This window comes from Urocitellus parryii, unplaced genomic scaffold (genome assembly GCF_045843805.1).
Source record: "Urocitellus parryii isolate mUroPar1 unplaced genomic scaffold, mUroPar1.hap1 Scaffold_163, whole genome shotgun sequence".
Lineage (NCBI taxonomy): Eukaryota > Metazoa > Chordata > Mammalia > Rodentia > Sciuridae > Urocitellus > Urocitellus parryii.
The window spans coordinates 40,048-57,453 of record NW_027552143.1 but is presented as its reverse complement, the minus strand read 5'-3'; positions in this window follow the sequence as shown (position 1 = coordinate 57,453).

Below are 17,406 nucleotides of genomic sequence, written 5' to 3'. Positions count from 1 at the left end.
ATGGACTATCTACACTATAGAATTCTGTACTTATATATTAGCTGCCTATAGATTTTTATAATAGTATATTGATGTAATTTCATACTTTGCTATCTCAAGCTAATGTAATAGCTTACATGTGGCCTCTCATATTTATATTATGTCCATAAAATAGCATAAAAACTAATATGATAGCTGACATCTGGCCTTTGAGTTAATGTAATATTAATAAAATAACATCTTAAACTAATATAAAGGGTAAACTTTGGTCCTTAATACTAATAGATGTTATAACATGTATACCACAGAATCATATACTACTATTTTATCTGCCCTTTGGCCTTTAGTTTTAACATAATATCCATAGTATAGCATTTGAAACTAATTTAAAAACTATTCTATGGACTTTGATATTAATATTATATTTGTGTTTTGGCATTATAAACTAATATAATAGCTGCATTATGATCTATAATGTAAGTGTAATATCTATACTAAATCCTTTTAAAACTGGCATAATAGCTGCTCCGTGGCCCTTAACACTGATAAGATATCTAAACTATCATATCTAAAATTAATGTAATAGCTATACTGTGGCCCTGAATACTAATGTGATATACATACTATAGCATCTAAAACTAATATAATAGCTTCCCTGTAGTGTTTAATATTAATATGATATGTATATTATAGCCTCTAAAACCAATGCAATAGATGCAGTGTGACTTTTAATATTAATATACCATTCTTTCTATGACCTGTATATATTTCTATGACCAGTATAATAATTTCCTGGTCAATGTTCATATTTATTTATTGTCCATATTATAGCATCTAAAACAGATAAATAGATGGCCTGTGGCATTTAATATGAACATTATATCCATACGATTGCACTTTAAACTAACATAATATCTGCTTTATGGGTAATAACTAATATGATATTCCTATAATCTTATCTAAAATTAATATATTAACTGCACTGTTGACTTTAATACTAATATGATATTCATACTCAAGCAACTAAAAGTGGTATAATTTTTACCTTTGGCCTTTAATACTAATATGGTATCTATATTAGAGCATCTAAAACTGATCAAATGGCTGTAATACCAGTAACGAGTTCTGCTTCTTAACATGTTGACATATAACATTAGAGAAGCACACCAAAGCAAGCATATAAAACAGGATTTATTTAAAAAGTGGTAACAGACTTCTCCTTGGAGGGAGAAAGGGGCCATAGCTGGTATCCTGGAATCCCAAGAGCCTTTTTTTTCATTTGATTTTTTTTTAATTTGTTTTAATTAGTTACACATGACAGTATAATGATCTTGACATATCATACATTTGAATCAGATGGGGTATAATTTCTCATTTTTGAGTGTACAGGTTACAGAATACCATTGGTCATGTAGTCAAATATATACATACAGCAATAATAATGTCTATTTTATTCTGCTACCCTTTCTTCCCCCCCTCCCCTCCCATCACTTCTCTCTACCCAATCTAATGTGACACACTTCTTTTTTTTTTTCTTTTTCTTCACCTGTAATGATGGGGGTCTCCTTCCATCTTCATGAAATTCCCCTTCTTTCTCCCTTTTCCTCCCACCTCTCTATCACAAAGATCCTTTTTATATATCTTAGGCTTCTTTTGTTCTTTTGCTGTCTTCCCTTTATCTCTTCCCTTCTTGCATACATGACTAGGCCCAGGAGATGCTCAGTGGGATGCCCAAAAGGTGAGAAGCAGATGGTTTGGAGGGGCCAAAGTGGAGCATTTGGGCAGGAAGGGGGGCCCAGGGTGAATTAACTAGCAACTTTTACAACTCCCTCAAGGGAAGGACAATTCCTGGGCAGGTTACCTTAGCAACAAGTTGGAGCAGGGGCAGATTATCTGATAAGGGTGGAGGAAGGGCTCTGAAGGCATTAGCATTTCAATTCCTCTCCAACATCTGGGATTAACTGTAATTGGCCTCCTTGATCTGATCTGACTCAATCAACCTATCTTTACTGACTGCCTGACTAATTTTGTGTTCAGCTGCACTTTGACCTTTGAGATGAATATGATAGCCATACTATAGTATTCAAAGCTAATATAATTATTGTACTGTGATATTTATAATTAATATCATTATTATAGATTTAAAACCAATATAATAGCTTTCCTGTGACATTCAATTTTAATAAAATATTTATGCTATAGCATCCTATACTAATATTATAGCTGCTCTGTGACATTTATGATTAATATAATATCAGCATTATAGATTTCAAAACTAATATTATAGGTATACTTTGAAATTTAATTTTAATATAATATCCATACTATAGCATCTAAAAGTAATATAATAGCTGACCTTTAATATTAACCAGATATCTGTACAATAGCATTGAAAAATCAATATATCAGTGCCCTTCAAAGTTAGGGTTAGGGTTAGGGTTAGGGTTTGGATTAGGGTTCTTGTTTGGGTTGGGGTTAGGGTTAGGTTTAAGGTTAGGGTTAGGGTTAGGGTTCGGGTTCAGGTTAGGGTTAGGGTTCGGGTTCAGGTTAGGGTTAGGTTTAGGTTTGGGGTTAGGGATAGAGTTAGGGTTAGGGTTAGGGTTCAGGTTAGGATTATGGTTAGGGTTAGGGTTAGGGTTCGGGTTAGGTTTAGGGTTAGGGTTATAGTTAGGGTTAGGTTTACCATTAGGGTTACAGTTAGGGTTATTTTTCGGGTTAGGGTTAGGGATCCGGATATCGTTAGGGTTAGGTTAAGGGTTAGGGTTAGGGTTAGGGTTCGGGTTGGGAATAGGGTTAGTGTTAATGTTAGGGTTAGGGTTGGTGTTAGGATTAGGGTTTGGGTTCGGGTTAGGGTTATGGTTAGGGTGAGGGTTAGGGTGTGTGTTCTGGTTAGGATTAGGTTTAGGGTTAGGGTTAGGGTTAGGGTTAGGGTTAGAGTTAGGGTTAGAGTTAGTGTTCATGCTCGGATTAGGGTTAGGTTTAGGATTATTGTTAGGGTTAGGGTTAGGTTTAGAGTTAGGGTTAGGTTTAGAATTCGAGTTTTTGTTAGGGTTAGTATTAGAGTTAGGGTTAGGTTTAGCGTTAGGGTTAGGGTTCGGGTAAGGGTTAGGGTTAGCGTTAGGGTTAGGGTTAGGGTTAGGGTTCCGGTTCGGGTTAATGTTACGGTTAGGGTTAGGGTTAGAGTTAGCGTTAGGGTTAGGGTTAGGGTTAGAGTTAGTGTTAGGGTTTGGGTTAGGTTAGCGTTAGGGTTATGGTTAGGGTTCGGGTTAGGGTTAGGGTTAGTTGTAGGGTTACAGTAAGGGTTACGGTTAGGGTTAGGGTGACGGTTAGGGTTAGGTTTATGGTTAGGGTTAGGGTTCGGGTTTGGGTTAGGGTTAGGGTTAGGGTTAGGGTAAGGGTAAGGGTAAGGGTTAGGGTTAGGGTTCTGGTTAGGGTTAGGTTTAGGGTTAGGGTAAGGTTTAGTGTTCCCTGTAGGGTTAGGGTTAGGGTTAGGGTTAGGATTAGTGTTAGGATTAGGTTTAGAGATCGGGATAGGGTTAAGTTTAGTGTAAGGGTTAGGGTTCGGTTAGGGTTAGGATTAGGGTTAGGGTTAGGATTAGGGTTCAGGATCAGCTTAGGGTTAGGATTCCGTTTCGGGTTAGGGTTAGGTTTATGGTTTGGGTTAGGGTTAATATTAGGATTAGGGTTCTGGTTAGCATTAGTGTTTGGGTTAGGTTTCGGGTGTGGGTTCGGTTTCGGGTTAGGGTTAGGGTTCGGGTTCGGGTAAGGGTTAGGGTTAGGGTTCTGGATGGGATTAGGGTTAGTGTTAATGTTAGAGTTAGTGTTAGTGTTACGGTTAGGGTTCGGGTTAGGGTTCAGGTTAGGGTTAGGGTTAGGGTAAGGGTTAGGTTTCAGGTTCGGGTTAGGCTTAGGGTTTGGGATCGGGTTAGGGTTAGGGTTAGCTTTAGGGTTAGCGTTAGGGTTAGGGTTAGGATTAGGCTTAGTGTTAATGTTAGGCTTAGGGTTAGGGTTAGGGTTAGGGTTCAGGTTAGGTTTAGGGTTAGGGTTATAGTTAGGGTTAGGTTTAGCGTTAGGGTTAGGGTTATTATTCAGGTTAGGGTTAGGGATCGGGTTCGGGTTAGGGTTAGGGTTATGGTTAGGGTTAGGGTTTGGGTTCGGGTTAGGGTTAGGGTTCGGGTTCGGGTTAGGGTTAGGTTTAGGGTTAGGGTTAGTGTTCAGGTTAGGGTTAGGGTTCTGGTTAGGATTAGGGTTAGTGTTAATGTTAGGGTTAGCGTCAGGGTTAGGGTTAGGTTTCCAGTTCGGGTTAGGGTTAGGGTTAAGGTTAGGGTTAGGGTTAGGGTTCGGGTTAGGGTTAGGTTTAGGCTTAGGGTTAGGTTTAGGGTTAGGGTTAGGGTTAAGGTTCTACATAGGGTTAGGGTTAGGGTTATGATTAGGGTTAGGGTTCGGGTTCGTTTTAGGGTTATGGTTATGTTAAGGGTTCGGGTTAGGGTTAGGGTGTGTGTTCGAGTTAGGGTTAGATTTAGGGTTAGGCTTAGTGTTATGGTTAGGGTTATGGTTCGGGTTTGGCTTAGTGTTAGGTTTAGGGATAGGGTTAGAGTTAGGGTTAGAGTTAGGGTTCGTGTTCAGGTTATGGTTAGGTTTAGGATTAGGTTTAGGGTCAGGGTTAGGTTTAGTGATAGGGTTAGGGTTAGGGTTCGAGGTCGGGTTAGGGTTAGTATTAGAGTTAGTGTTAGGTTAGGGTTAGGGTTCGGTGTAGGTTTAGGGTTAGGTTTATAGTTCGGATTAGGGTTAGCGTTAGTGTTAGGGTTAGGATTATTTTTCGGGTTACGGTTAGGGATCGGGATCGGGTTAGGGTTAGGTTTAGTGTTAGGGTTAGGGTTAGGGTTCGGGTTAGGATTAGGGTAAGGGTTAGCTTTAGGGTTAGGGTTAGGGTTAGGGTTAGGTTTTGGGTTAGGGTTATAGTTAGGGTTAGGTTTAGCGTTAGGGTTAGGGTTAGGGTTATTTTTCGGCTTAGGTTTAGGGATCGGGTGCGGATTAGGGTTAGGGTTTGGATTAGGGTTAGGTTTCAGGTTCGGGTTCGGGTTAGGGTTATGGTTAGGGTTAGGGTTGGGGTTTGGGTTAGGGTTCGGATTAGGGTTAGGTTTAGGGTTAGGGTTAGTGTTCAGGTTAGGTTTAGGGTTCCGGTTAGGATTAGGGTTAGTGTTAATATTAGGGTTAGCATTAGGGTTAGGGATAGGTTTCCAGTTCGGCTTAGGGTTAGGGTTAGGGTTAGGGTTAGGATTCGGGTTAGGGTTAGGTTTAAGGTTAGGGTTAGGGTTAGGGTTAGGGTTCGGGTTAGGGTTCGGGTTCGGGTTAGGTTTAGGTTTAGGGTTAGGGTTAGTGTTCAGGTTAGGGTTAGGGTTCCGGTTAGGATTAGGGTTAGTGTTAATGTTAGGGTTAGCGATAGGGTTAGGGTTAGGTTTCCAGTTGGGGTTAGGGTTAGGGTTAGGGTTATGGTTAGGGTTAGGGTTAGGGTCAAGTTTCGACTTAGGGTTAGGGTTAGGTTAGGGTTAGGGTTAGGGTTTGGGTTAGGGTTCGGGTTCGGGGTAGGGTTAGGGTTCGGGTTCGGGTTAGGGTTAGTTTAGGGTTAGGGTTAGTGTTAGGGTTAGGGTTAGGGTTCCGGTTAGGATTAGGGTTAGTGTTAATGTTAGGGTTAGCGTCAGGGTTAGGGTTAGGTTTCCGGTTCGGGTTAGGGTTAGGGTTAAGGTTAGGGTTAGGGTTAGGGTTCGGGTTAGGGTTAGGTTTAGGGTTAGGGTTAAGGTTAGGGTTAGGGTTAGGGTTAAGGTTCTACTTAGGGTTAGGGTTAGGGTTATGATTAGGGTTAGGGTTCGGGTTCGGATTAGGATTATGGTTATGTTAAGGGTTCGGGTTCGGGTTAGGGTGTGTGTTCGAGTTAGGTTTAGATTTAGGGTTAGGCTTAGTGTTATGGTTAGGGTTATGGTTCGGGTTTGGGTTAGTGTTAAGTTTAGGTATAGGGTTAGAGTTAGGGTTAGAGTTAGGGTTCGTGTTCGGGTTATGGTTAGGTTTAGGATCAGTGTTAGGGTTAGGGTTAGGTTTAGTGATAGGGTTAGGGTTAGGGTTCGAGGTCGGGTTAGGTTTAGTATTAGAGTTAGTGTTAGGTTAGGGTTAGGGTTCGGTTTAGGTTTAGGGTTAGGTTTATAGTTAGGATTAGGGTTAGCGTTAGTGTTAGGGTTAGGGTTATTTTTCGGGTTACGGTTAGGGATCGGGATCGGGTTAGGGTTAGGTTTAGTGTTAGGGTTAGGGTTAGGGTTCAGGTTAGGATTAGGGTAAGGGTTAGCTTTACGGTTAGGGTAAGGTTTAGGGTTAGTGTTAATGTTAGCCTTAGGGTTAGGGTTAGGGTTAGGGTTCAGGTTAGGTTTTGGGTTAGGGTTATAGTTTGGGTTTGATTTAGCGTTAGGGTTAGGGTTAGGGTTATTTTTCGGCTTAGGTTTAGGGATCGGGTGCGGGTTAGGGTTAGGGTTTGGATTAGGGTTAGGTTTCGGGTTCGAGTTATGGTTAGGGTTATGGTTAGGCTTTGGGTTAGGTTTAGGGTTAGGGTTAGTGTTCAGGTTAGGGTTAGGGTTCCGGTTAGGATTAGGGTTAGTGTTAATGTTAGGGTTAGCGTTAGGTTTAGGGTTAGGTTTCCGGTTCGGGTTAGTGTTCAGGTTAGGTTTAGGGTTCCGGTTAGGATTAGGGTTAGTGTTAATGTTAGGGTTAGCGTTAGGGTTAGGGATAGGTTTCCGGTTAGGGTTAGGGTTAGGGTTAGGATTCGGGTTAGGGTTAGGGTTAGGGTTCGGGTTCGGGTTAGGGTTAAGGATAGGATTAGGGTTAGGGTTAGTGTTCAGGTTAGGGTTAGGGTTCCGGTTAGGATTAGGGTTAGTGTTAATGTTAGGGTTAGCGATAGGGTTAGGGTTAGGTTTCCGGTTGGGGTTAGGGTTATGGTTAGGGTTAGGGTTAGGTTTAGGGTTCGGGTTAGGGTTAGGTTTAGGGATAGGGTTATGGTTAGGGTTAGGGTTAGGGTTAAGTTTCAACTTAGGGTTAGGTTTAGGTTAGGGTTAGGGTTAGGGTTTGGGTTAGGGTTCGGGTTCGGGTTAGGGTTAGGGTTCGGGTTCGGGTTAGGTTTAGGTTTAGGGTTAGGGTTAGTGTTCAGGTTAGGGTTAGGGTTCCGGTTAGGATTAGGGTTAGTGTTAATGTTAGGGTTAGCGTCAGGGTTAGGGTTAGGGTTAAGGTTAGGGTTACTGTTAGGGTTCGGGTTAGGGTTAGGTTTAGGCTTAGGGTTAGGTTTAGGGTTAGGGTTAGGGTTAAGGTTCTACTTAGGGTTAGGGTTAGGGTTATGATTAGGGTGAGGGTTCGGGTTCGGTTTAGGGTTATGGTTATGTTAAGGGTTCGGGTTAGGGTTAGGGTGTGTGTTCGAGTTAGGTTTAGATTTAGGGTTAGGCTTAGTGTTATGGTTAGGGTTATGGTTCGGGTTTGGGTTAGTGTTAGGTTTAGGGATAGGGTTAGAGTTAGGGTTAGAGTTAGGGTTCGTGTTCAGGTTATGGTTAGGTTTAGGATTAGGTTTAGGGTCAGGGTTAGGTTTAGTGATAGGGTTAGGGTTAGGGTACGAGGTCGGGTTAGGGTTAGTATTAGAGTTAGTGTTAGGTTAGGGTTAGGGTTCGGTTTAGGTTTAGGGTTAGGTTTATAGTTAGGATTAGGGTTAGCGTTAGTGTTAGGGTTAGGGTTATTTTTCGGGTTACGGTTAGGGATCGGGATCGGGTTAGGGTTAGGTTTAGTGTTAGGGTTAGGGTTAGGGTTCGGGTTAGGATTAGGGTAAGGGTAAGCTTTAGGGTTAGGGTTAGGGTTAGGGTTCAGGTTATGTTTTGGGTTAGGGTTATAGTTAGGGTTAGGTTTAGCGTTAGGTTTAGGGTTAGGGTTATTTTTCGGCTTAGGTTTAGGGATCGGGTGCGGGTTAGGGTTAGGGTTTGGGTTAGGGTTAGGTTTCGGGTTCGAGTTATGGTTAGGGTTATGGTTAGGGTTAGGGTTAGGTTTAGGGTTAGGTTTAGTGTTCAGGTTAGGGTTAGGGTTCCGGTTAGGATTAGGGTTAGTGTTAATGTTAGGGTTAGCGTTAGGGTTAGGGTTAGGTTTCCGATTCGGCTTAGTGTTCAGGTTAGGTTTAGGGTTCCGGTTAGGATTAGGGTTAGTCTTAATGTTAGGGTTAGCGTTAGGGTTAGGGATAGGTTTCCGGTTAGGGTTCGGGTTAGGGTTCGGATTCGGGTTAGGGTTAGGTTTAGGGTTAGGGTTAGGGTTAGGGTTAGGGTTAGGGTTCGGGTTCGGTTTAGGTTTCCGGTTACGGTTAGTGTTCAGGTTAGGGTTAGGTTTCCGGTTAGGATTAGGGTTAGTGTTAATGTTAGGGTTAGCCATAGGGTTAGGGTTAGGTTTCCGGTTGGGGTTAGGGTTAGGGTTAGGGTTAGGGTTATGGTTAGGATTAGGGTTAGTATTATGGTTAGGATTAAATTTATGGTTCGTGTTTGGGTTAGTGTTAGTTTTAGAGTTAGGGTTAGGGTTATGGTTAGGGTTAGGGTTAGGTTTATGGTTCAGGTTAGGGTTTGGTTTCATGTTAGGGTTCGCTTTAGAGTTAGGGTTCGGGTTCGGTTTGGGGTTAGGTTTAGTGATAAGGTTAGGGTTATGGTTAGGTTAAGGGTTCGGATTCGGGTTAGGATTAGGGTTATTGTTAATGTTAGGGTTATGGTTAGGTTTAAGGTTAGGGTTCTCTTTTGGGTTAGGGTTAGGGTTAGAGTTAGGGTTAGGTTTAGGGTTAGGTTTAGGGTTAAGGTTCGGGTTCGGTTTAGGGTTAGGGTTAGTGTTAGGGTTAGTGTTAGGGTTAGGGTTAGGGTTAGGTATCGGGTTCGGGTTAGGGTTAGGGTTAGGTTTAGGATTAGGGTTAGGGTTAGGTTTAGGGTTATGTTCGGGTTCAGGTTAGGGTAAGGGTTAGTGTTAGGTTTAGGGTTAGGGTTTGGGTTAGGGTTAGGGTTAGGGTTCGGGTTAGGGTTTGGGTTCGGTTAGGGTTAGAGTTAGGGTAAGGGTTAGGGTTCGAGTTAGGGTTAGGGTTCGTGTTCAGGTTAGGTTTAGGGTTAGGGTTAGGTTTAGGGTTAGGGTAAGTGTTAGGGTGCGTGTCCGATTTAGGGTTAGGATTCCGGTTAGGGTTACTTTCCAGGTTCGGGTTCGGGTTAGGGTTAGGGTTAGGCTTAGGGTTAGGGTTAGGTTTCGGGATAGGGTTTGGGATAGGATTAGGGTTAGTGTTAATGTTAGGGTTAGGGTTAGGGTTAGGGTTAGGGTTCGGTTTCGGGTTCGGGTTTGGGTTATGTTTAGGGTTAGGTTAGGGTTAGGGTTAGGGTTTGGGTTAGGAATAGGGTTAGTGTTAATGTTAGGGTTAGGTTTAGGGTTAGGGTAAGGGTTCGGGTTCGGGTTACGTTTAGGTTTATGGTTATGTTTAGTATTAGGGTTATGGTTAGCCTTAGGGTCAGTGTTCGGGTTCGGGTTACGGTTAGGGTTAGGTTTAATGTTCGAGTTAAGGTTAGCGTTACGGTTAGGGTTAGGGTTAGTGTTAGGGTTAGGGTTAGGATTAGTGTTAGTGTTAATGTTAGGGTTAGGGTTAGGGTTAGGGTTATGGCTAGTGTTAGGGTAAGGGTTCGGTTTAGGGTTAGGGTTCGGGTTCGGGTTAGGGTTAGGTTTAGGGTTAGTGTTAGGGTTAGGGTAAGGTTTCGGGTTCGGGTTAGGGTTAGTCATATGGCTAGTGTTACGGTAAGGGTTCGGTTTATGGTAAGGGTTCGGTTTCAGGTTAGGTTTAGGTTTAGGGTTAGGGTTAGGGTTACGGTTATGGTTAGGATTAGGGTTCAGGTTAGGATTAGGGTTAGTGTTAATGTTAGGGTTAGGTTTATGGTTAGGGTTAGGGTTCGTGTTCGGGTTGGTGTTAGGTTTAGGGTTTGGGTTAGGTTTAGGGTTAGGGTTAGGGTTAGGGTTAGGGTATGGGTTAGGGTTCGGGTTCGTTTTGGGGTGAGGTTTCGGGTTCGTGTTAGGGTTAGGTTTAGGGTTAGGGTTAGGTTTAGGGTTAGGGTTAGGGTTAGGGATCAGGTTAGGATTAGGGTTAGTGTTTATGTTAGGGTCAGTGTTATGGTTCGGGTTCGGGTTAGGGTTCGGTTTAAGGTTAGGGTTATGGTTAGGGTTAGGATTATGGTTCGGGTTCGGGTTAGGGTTAGGGTTAGGTTTAGGGTTAGTGTTAGGGATAGGGTTAGTGTTAGATTTCGGGTTAGGATTAAGGTTAGTGTTAATGTTAGGGTTAGGATTAGGGTTAGGGTTAGTGTTAGGGTGAGGGTTAGAGTTAGGGTGAGGGTTAGGGTTTTGTTAGGGTAAGGGTTAGTTTTCGTGTTCGGGTTCGGGTTAGTGTTCGGGTTCAGGTTAGGAATAGGGTTAGTTTTAATGTTAGGGTAAGGGTTAGGGTTAGGGTTAGGGCTCAGGTTCGGGTTAGGGTTAGTGTTATGGTTAGGGTTAGGGTTAGGTTTAGGGTTAGGGTTAGTGTTAATGTTCGGGTTAGTGTTAGGGTTAGGGTAAGGGTTCGGGTGTGGGTTATGGTTAGTGTTATGGTTATGGTTAGGGTTAGGGTTAGGTTTAAGATTAGGGTTAGGGTTAGGGTTAGGGTTAGCGTTCGTTTTAGGATTAGCGTTAGTGTTAATGTTAGGTTTTGGGTTAGGGTTAAGGTAAGGGTTCGGGTTCGGGTTAGTGTTAAGTTTATGATTCCGGTTCTGGTTAGGGTTAGGTTTAGGGTTAGGGTTAGTGTTTAGGATAGGGTTAGGGTTCGGGTTAGGATTAGGGTTAGTGTTAATGTTAGGGTTAGGTTTATTGTTTGGGTTCGGGTTAGGGTTAGTGTTAGGGTTAGGGGTCGGGTTAGGGTTAGGTTTAGGGTTTGGGTTAGGGTTAAGTTTTGGCTTAGGGTTAGGCTTAGGGTTAGGGTTAGGGTTCGAGTTCGTTTTAGGGTTAGGGTTCAGGTTAGGATTAGGGTTAGGGATCGGATTCGGTTAGGGGTAGGCTTAGGGTTAGGGTTGGGGAAAGGGTTCGGGTTCGGGTTAGGGTTAGGGTTAGGGTTAGATTTAGTTTAGGGTTAGGGTTAGGCTTAGGGTTACGGTTAGGGTTAGGTTTCGTTTTAGGATTAGGGTTAGTTTTAATGTTAGGGTTAGGGTTATGGTTAGGGTTATTGTTAGGGTTCTGGTTTGGATTAGGGTTAGTGTTAGGGTTAGGTTTAGGGTCCGGGTTAGGGTTAGGGTTAGGGTAAGTGTTAGGGTTCGGGTTTGGGTTAGGGTTAGGTTTCGGGTTCGGGTTCTGATTAGGGTTATGTTTATGGTTAGGGTTAGGTTTCGGGTTCGGGTTAGGGTTCAGGTTAGGGTTAGGTTTAAGGTTAGGGTTAGGATTCATGTTAGGGTTATGGTTCGGGTTCGGGTTAGGGTTAGGGTTCAGGTTCCGGTTAGGATTAGGGTTAGTGTTAATGTTAGGGTTACTGTTAGGGTTCGGGTTAGGGTTAGTGTTCGGGTTCGGGTTAGGGTTAGGTTTAGTGTTAGGGTCAGGATTAGGGTTAGGGTTAGGGTTCAGGTTACAGTTAGGTTTAGGGTAAGTGTTAAGGTTCGGTTTCGGGTTAGGTTTAGGGTTAGGGTTCGGTTTCGGGTTAGGGTTAGGATTAGTGTTAGTGTTAATATTAGGGTTAGGGTTAGGGCTCAGATTCGGGTTCGGGTTTGGGTTAGGGTAATTGTTAGGGTTATGGTTGGGGTTAGGGTTCGGGTTCAGGTTCAGTTTAGTTTTAGGGTTAGGGTTAGGGTTTGGGTTCGGTTTAGGGTTCGTTTTCGGGTTCGGGTTAGGGTTAGGTGTAGTGTTCAGTTTAGGGTTAGGGTTCGGTTTAGGATTAGTGTTAGTGTTAATGTTAGTGTTAGGGTTAGGGTTAGGGTTAGGGTTCGGGTTCGGGTTAGGTTTAGGGTTAGGGTTAGGGTTCGGATTAGTGTTAGGTTTAGGGTTAGGGTTAGGGTTAGTTTTAGGGTTAGGGTTAAGGTTCGGCTTTGGGTTAGGATTAGGGTTAGAGTTAGTTTTCGGGTTCGGTTTAGGGTTAGGGTTCGGGTTCGGGTTAGGGTTAGAGTTAGGGATAGGATTAGGGTTCGGGTTAGGGTTCGGGTTCATATTAGGGTTAGGGTTAGGGTTAGGGTTCGGGTTAAGGTTCGGGTTAGGATTAGGGTTAGTGTAAATATTAGGGTTAGGGTTAGGCTTAGGGTTAGTGTTAGGTTTCGGGTTCAGGTTTGGATTAGGTTTAGGATTAGGGTTAGTGTTTGGGTTTGGGTTAGTGTTAGGTTTAGTGTTAGGGTTAGGGTTAGGGTTCGGGTTTTCCTTAGGGTTAAGGTTAGGCTTAGGTTTAGGGTTCAGGTTCGGGTTCGATTTAGGGTTAGGGTTAGGGTTACGGTTAGGGCCTGCGTTCGGTTTTGGGTTTGGGTTAGGGTAAGGATTACGGTTAGGGTTAGGGTTAGGGTTAAGGTTCGGGTTCGGGTTAGGGTTAGCGTTAGGGTTAGTGTTAGGGTTAGGGTTCCATTTCAGGTTAGGTTTAGGTTTAGGGTTAGGGTTAGGGTTAGGGTTAGGGTTAGGGTTCTGGTTAGGATTAGGATTAGTGTTAATGTTAGGGTTAGGGTTAGGATTAGTGTTAATGTTAGAGTTAGGGTTAGGTTTAGGTTTTGTGTTAGGGTTAGGGTTAGGGTTAGTTTTAGGTTTAGGGTTAGGGTTAAGGTTCGGCTTAGTGTTAGGGTTACGGTTAGGGTTAGGATTCGGGTTCGGTCTAGGGTTAGGTTTAGGGTGAGAGTTCGGATTCAGTTTAGGGTTAGTTTTAGGGTTAGGGTTAGGGTTTGGTTTCGGGTTAGGGTTAGGATTCGGATTTGGGTTAGGGTTAGGGTTAGGGTTCGGGTTCGGGTTAGGGTTAGGGTTTGGGTTAGAGTTAGGGTTCGGTTTAGGGTTAGGGTTAGGTTTAGTGTTAGTGTTAGATTTAGGGTTAGAGTTAGGGTTCGTGTTCGGGTTAGGATTAGTCTTAGGGTTCGGGTTCGGTTTCGGTTTGGGATAGGTTTAGGATTAGGGTTCGTGTTCAGGTTACTGTTAGAGTTCGGGTTTGGGTTAGGGTTAGGTTTAGGGTTAGGTTTAGGGTCAGGGTTAGGGTTCGCGTTCGGGTTAGGGTTAGCTTTCGTGTTGGGGTTAGGGTTGTGTTTAGGGTTAGCGTTAGGGTTAGGGTTAGGGTTAGTGTTGGGTTTCGGGTTACGATTTGGGTTAGTGTTAATTTTAGTTTAGGGTTAGTGTTAGGGTTAGGGTTCGTGTTAGGGTTAGTTTTCGGGTTCGGGTTAGGGTTTGGTTTAGGGTTAGGGTTAGGGTTAGGGTTAGGTTTAGGGTTCAGGTTAGGGTTAGGTTTTTGGTAAGGGTTAAAGATCGGGTTCGGGTTAGGGTTAGGGTTACGGTTCGGGTTCGGGTTAGTGTTAGGTTTAGGGTTAGTGTTAGGGTTAGGTTTTGGGTTAGGATTACGGTTAGTTTTAATGTTAGGGTTAGTGTTAAGATTAGGGTTAGGGTTCGGGTTAGGGGTTAGGGTTAGGGTTGTAGTTAGGGTTAGGTTTAGCGTTAGGTTAGGGTTCATGTTAGGGTTAGGGTTCGGGTTCGGGTTCGGGTTAGGTTTAGGTTTAGGGTTAGGGTAAGGTTTAGGGTTCGGGTTAGGATTAGGGTTAGTGTTAATGTTAGGGTTAGGGTTAGTGTTAGGGTTAGGTTTTGTGTTCGGGTTTGGTTCAGGTTTAGGTTTAGGTTTAGGGTTAGGGTTAGGGTTTGGGTTAGGGTTTGGGTTCGGTTTTGGTTAGGTTCTCGTTAGGGTTAGGGTTTGGGTAATGGTTATGGTTAGTGTTAGGGTTCGGGTTAGGGTTAGGTTTATGGTTACGTTTAGGGTTAGGGTTAGGGTTCGGGTTAGGGTTTGGGTTAGGAATAGGGTTAGTGTTAATGTTAGGGTTAGGGTTAGGTTTAGAGTTAAGGTTAGGGTTCGGGTTCGGGTTAAGATTAGGTTTAGGGTTAGGTTTAGTTTTAGGTTTAGGGTTAGGTTTAGGGTTAGGGTTAGGGTTCGGGTTAGGGTTAGGGTTAGGGTTAGGGTTCGGGTTCGGGTTCAATGTAGGGTTAGCATTATGGTTACTGTTAGGGTTCGGGTTAGTGTTAGGGTTCGGGTTCGTGTTAGGTTAAGTGATAGGTTAGGGTTAGGGTTAGGGTTAAGTTTCAGGATAGGAATAATGTTAGTCTTAATATTAGGGTTAGCTTTAGGGTTCGGGTTAGGGTTAGGGTTCGGATTAGGGTTAGGTTTAGGGTTATGGTTATGGTCAGGGTTAGGGTTAGAGTTAGGTTTCAAGTTAGGATTAGTGTTAGTGTTAATGTTAGGGTTAGCCTTAGGGTTAGGGTTAGGGTTAGTGTTAGGGTGAGCGTTAGGTTTAGGGTTCGGGTTGGGTATAGGGATAGGGTAAGGGTTAGGGTTAGGGTTAGGATTATGGTTAGGGTTAGGGTTAGGTTTAGTGTTAGGGTTAGTGTTCATGTTAGGGTTCGGGTTAGGGTTAGGATTAGGGTAAGTCTTAGGGTTAGGGTTAGGGTTCGGGTTCGGTTAGGGTTAGGGGTAATGTTAGGGTCGGGTTAGGGTTACGTTTAGGTTTAGGGTTAGGTTTAGTGTTAGGTTTAGGGTTAAGGTTCGGCTTACGGTTAGGGTTAGGTTTAGGGTTAGGGTTTGCTTTCGGTTTAGGGTTAGCGTACGCGTTCGGGTTAGGGTTAGGGTTAGGGTTCAGTGTAGGGTTCGGGTTCATCTTTGGGTTCGCGTTAGGGTTAGGTTTAGAGTTAGGGTTAGGGTTCGGGTTAGTGTTGGGGTTCGAGTCAGGGTTAGGGTTAGTGTTAGGGTTAGGGTTAGAGTTAGGGTTCGTGATCGGCTTAGGGTTAGTGTTAGGTTTAGGGTTAGGTTTAGGGTTAGACTTAGGGTTGGTGCTAGGTTTAGAGTTAGTTTTAGGGTTCAGGTTCGGGTTCGGGATAGGGTTAGGTTTAGGATTATGGTTAGGTTTAGGGTTAGGTTTAGGGTTAGGGTTAGGATTAGGGTTCAAGTTCAGGTTAGTGTTACTTTTAGAGTTAGGGTTAGGGTTAGGGTTCATGTTAGGTTTAGGGTTAGGGTTCAGGTTCATGTTAGGGTTCGCGTTAGGGTTAGGGTTAGAGTTAGGGTTCGGGTTCGGGTTGGGGTTCGGGTTATGGTTAGGGTTAGGGTTCGGGTTCGGGTTAGGGTTAGGTTTAGGTTTAGGGTTAGGTTTAGGTTTAGGGTTAGGGTTCGGGTACGGGTTTGGATAGGTTTAGGATTAGGTTTAGGGTAAGGGTTAGTTTTCGTGTTAGGGTTAGGGTTAGGTTTAGGGTTAGGATTAGGGTTCTGGTTAGGGTTAGGGTTAGGGTTAGGTTTCAGGATCGGGATAGGTTTAGGGTTAGGGTTAGGCTTAGGGTTTGGGTTAGGGTTAGGGTTAGGATTAGGGTTCTGGTTAGGGTTAGGGTTAGGGTAAGAATTAGAGTTCGGTTTATAGTAAGGGTTAGGGTTAGGGTTAGGGTTTGTGTTACGGTTTCAGTTAGGGTTAGGGTTAGGGTTATGGATAGAGTTAGGGTTCGGGTTAGGGTTAGGGTTAGTTTTAATGTTAGGGTTTGGGTTAGGGTTACGGTTAGGGTTAGGGTTCAAATTCAGGTTAGGGTTGGGTTTAGGGTTAGTCCTCGGCTTAGGTATAGGGTTCGGGTTAGGGTCAGTGTTAGGGTCGGGTTAGGGTTAGTGTTAGTGTTAGTGTTCGGGTAAGGGTTAGGGTTAGCGTTAGGGTTAGGGTTAGGGTTAGGATTAGGGTTCGGGTTAGGGTTTGTGTTTGGCTTAGGGCTCGGGTTCGGGTTACGGTTAGGGTTAGATTTAGGTTTAGCGTTAGTGTTAGGGTTCGAGTTCAGGTTCGGGTTAGGGTTTGGATAGGGTTAGGTTAGGGTTATGGATAGGGTTGGGGTTCCGGTTAGGGTTAGGGTTAGGTTTAGGTTTAGGGTTAGTGTTCTCCTTCGGGTTAGGTTAGGGTTATCGTTAGGGTTTGTGTTAGGGTTAGGGTTCAGATTAGGGTTAGGCTTAGGGTTTGGGTTAGGGTTACGGTTCGGGTTAGTGTTAGGGTTAGGTTAGGGTTCAGGTTATGGTTTGGGTTAGGGTTAGTGTTAGGGTTAGGGTTAGGATTCGGATTAGGGTTCGGGTTCACGTTAGGGTTCGGGTTAGTTGTTCGGTTAGGATTAGGGTTAGGGCTTGGTTAGGTTTAGGGTTAGGTTTAGGGTTTGGGTTAGGGTTATTGTTAGGGTTAGTTTTAGGGATTGCATTAGGGTTAGGGATCGCGTTCGGCTTAGTGTTAGGGTTAGGGGTAGGGTTAGTTTTAGGGATAGCATTAGGGTTAGGTTTCCCGTTCAGCTTAGGGTTAGGGTTAGGGGTAGGGTTCGGGTTAGGGTTAGAGTTAGGGTTCGGTTTAGGGTTAGCGTTAGGGTTAGGGTTCGGGTTAGATTTCGGTTTCGGTTTTTCTTTAGGGTTAGGGTTAGGTTTATGGTTAGGGTTAGTGTTAGGGTTCTGGTTAAGGTTAGGTTTAGTGTTAGGGTTAGGGTTCGGGTTAGGTTCGGGTTAGGAATAGGGTTATTGTTAATGTTAGTGTTAGGGTTAGGTTTAGGGTTCGGGTTAGGGTTCGGGTTCAGGTTAGGGTTAGGTTTAGGGTTAGAGATAGTGTTAGGGAAAGAGTTAGGGTTAGTTTTAGGTTTAGGGTTCGGATTAGGGTTAGGGTTCGGGTTAGGGTTATGTTTAGCTTTAGGGTTAGGGTTAGGTTTAGGGTTAGGCTTCAGGTTAGGATTAGGGTTAGTGTTAATGTTAGTGTTAGGCTTAGGGTTAGGGTTACGGTTAGGGTTGTTTCGAGTTAGGTTTAGGTTTTAGGTTAGAGTTAGGGTTAGGGTTCGGGTTCGGGGTCGGTTTCGGTTTTGGTTAGCGTTGGGGTTAGGTTTAGGTTTCGGGTTTGGATTAGGGTTAGGGTTCGGGTTCGGGTTAGGTTTAGGTTTAGGGTTACGTTTAGTTTTAGGTTTAGGGTTAGGGTTAGGGTTAGGGTTTCGGGTTCGGGTTCGGGTTCGGGTTCGGGTTCGGGTTAGGGTTCGGGTTCGGATTCGAGGTAGGGTTAGCATTAGGGTTACTGTTAGGGTTTGGGTTAGTGTTAGGGTTTGGGGTTAGGGTTAGGTTAAGTGTTAGGTTTAGGGTTAGTGTTAGGGTTAGGGTTAGGTTTCAGGTTAGGATTAGTGTTAGTGTTAATGTTAGGG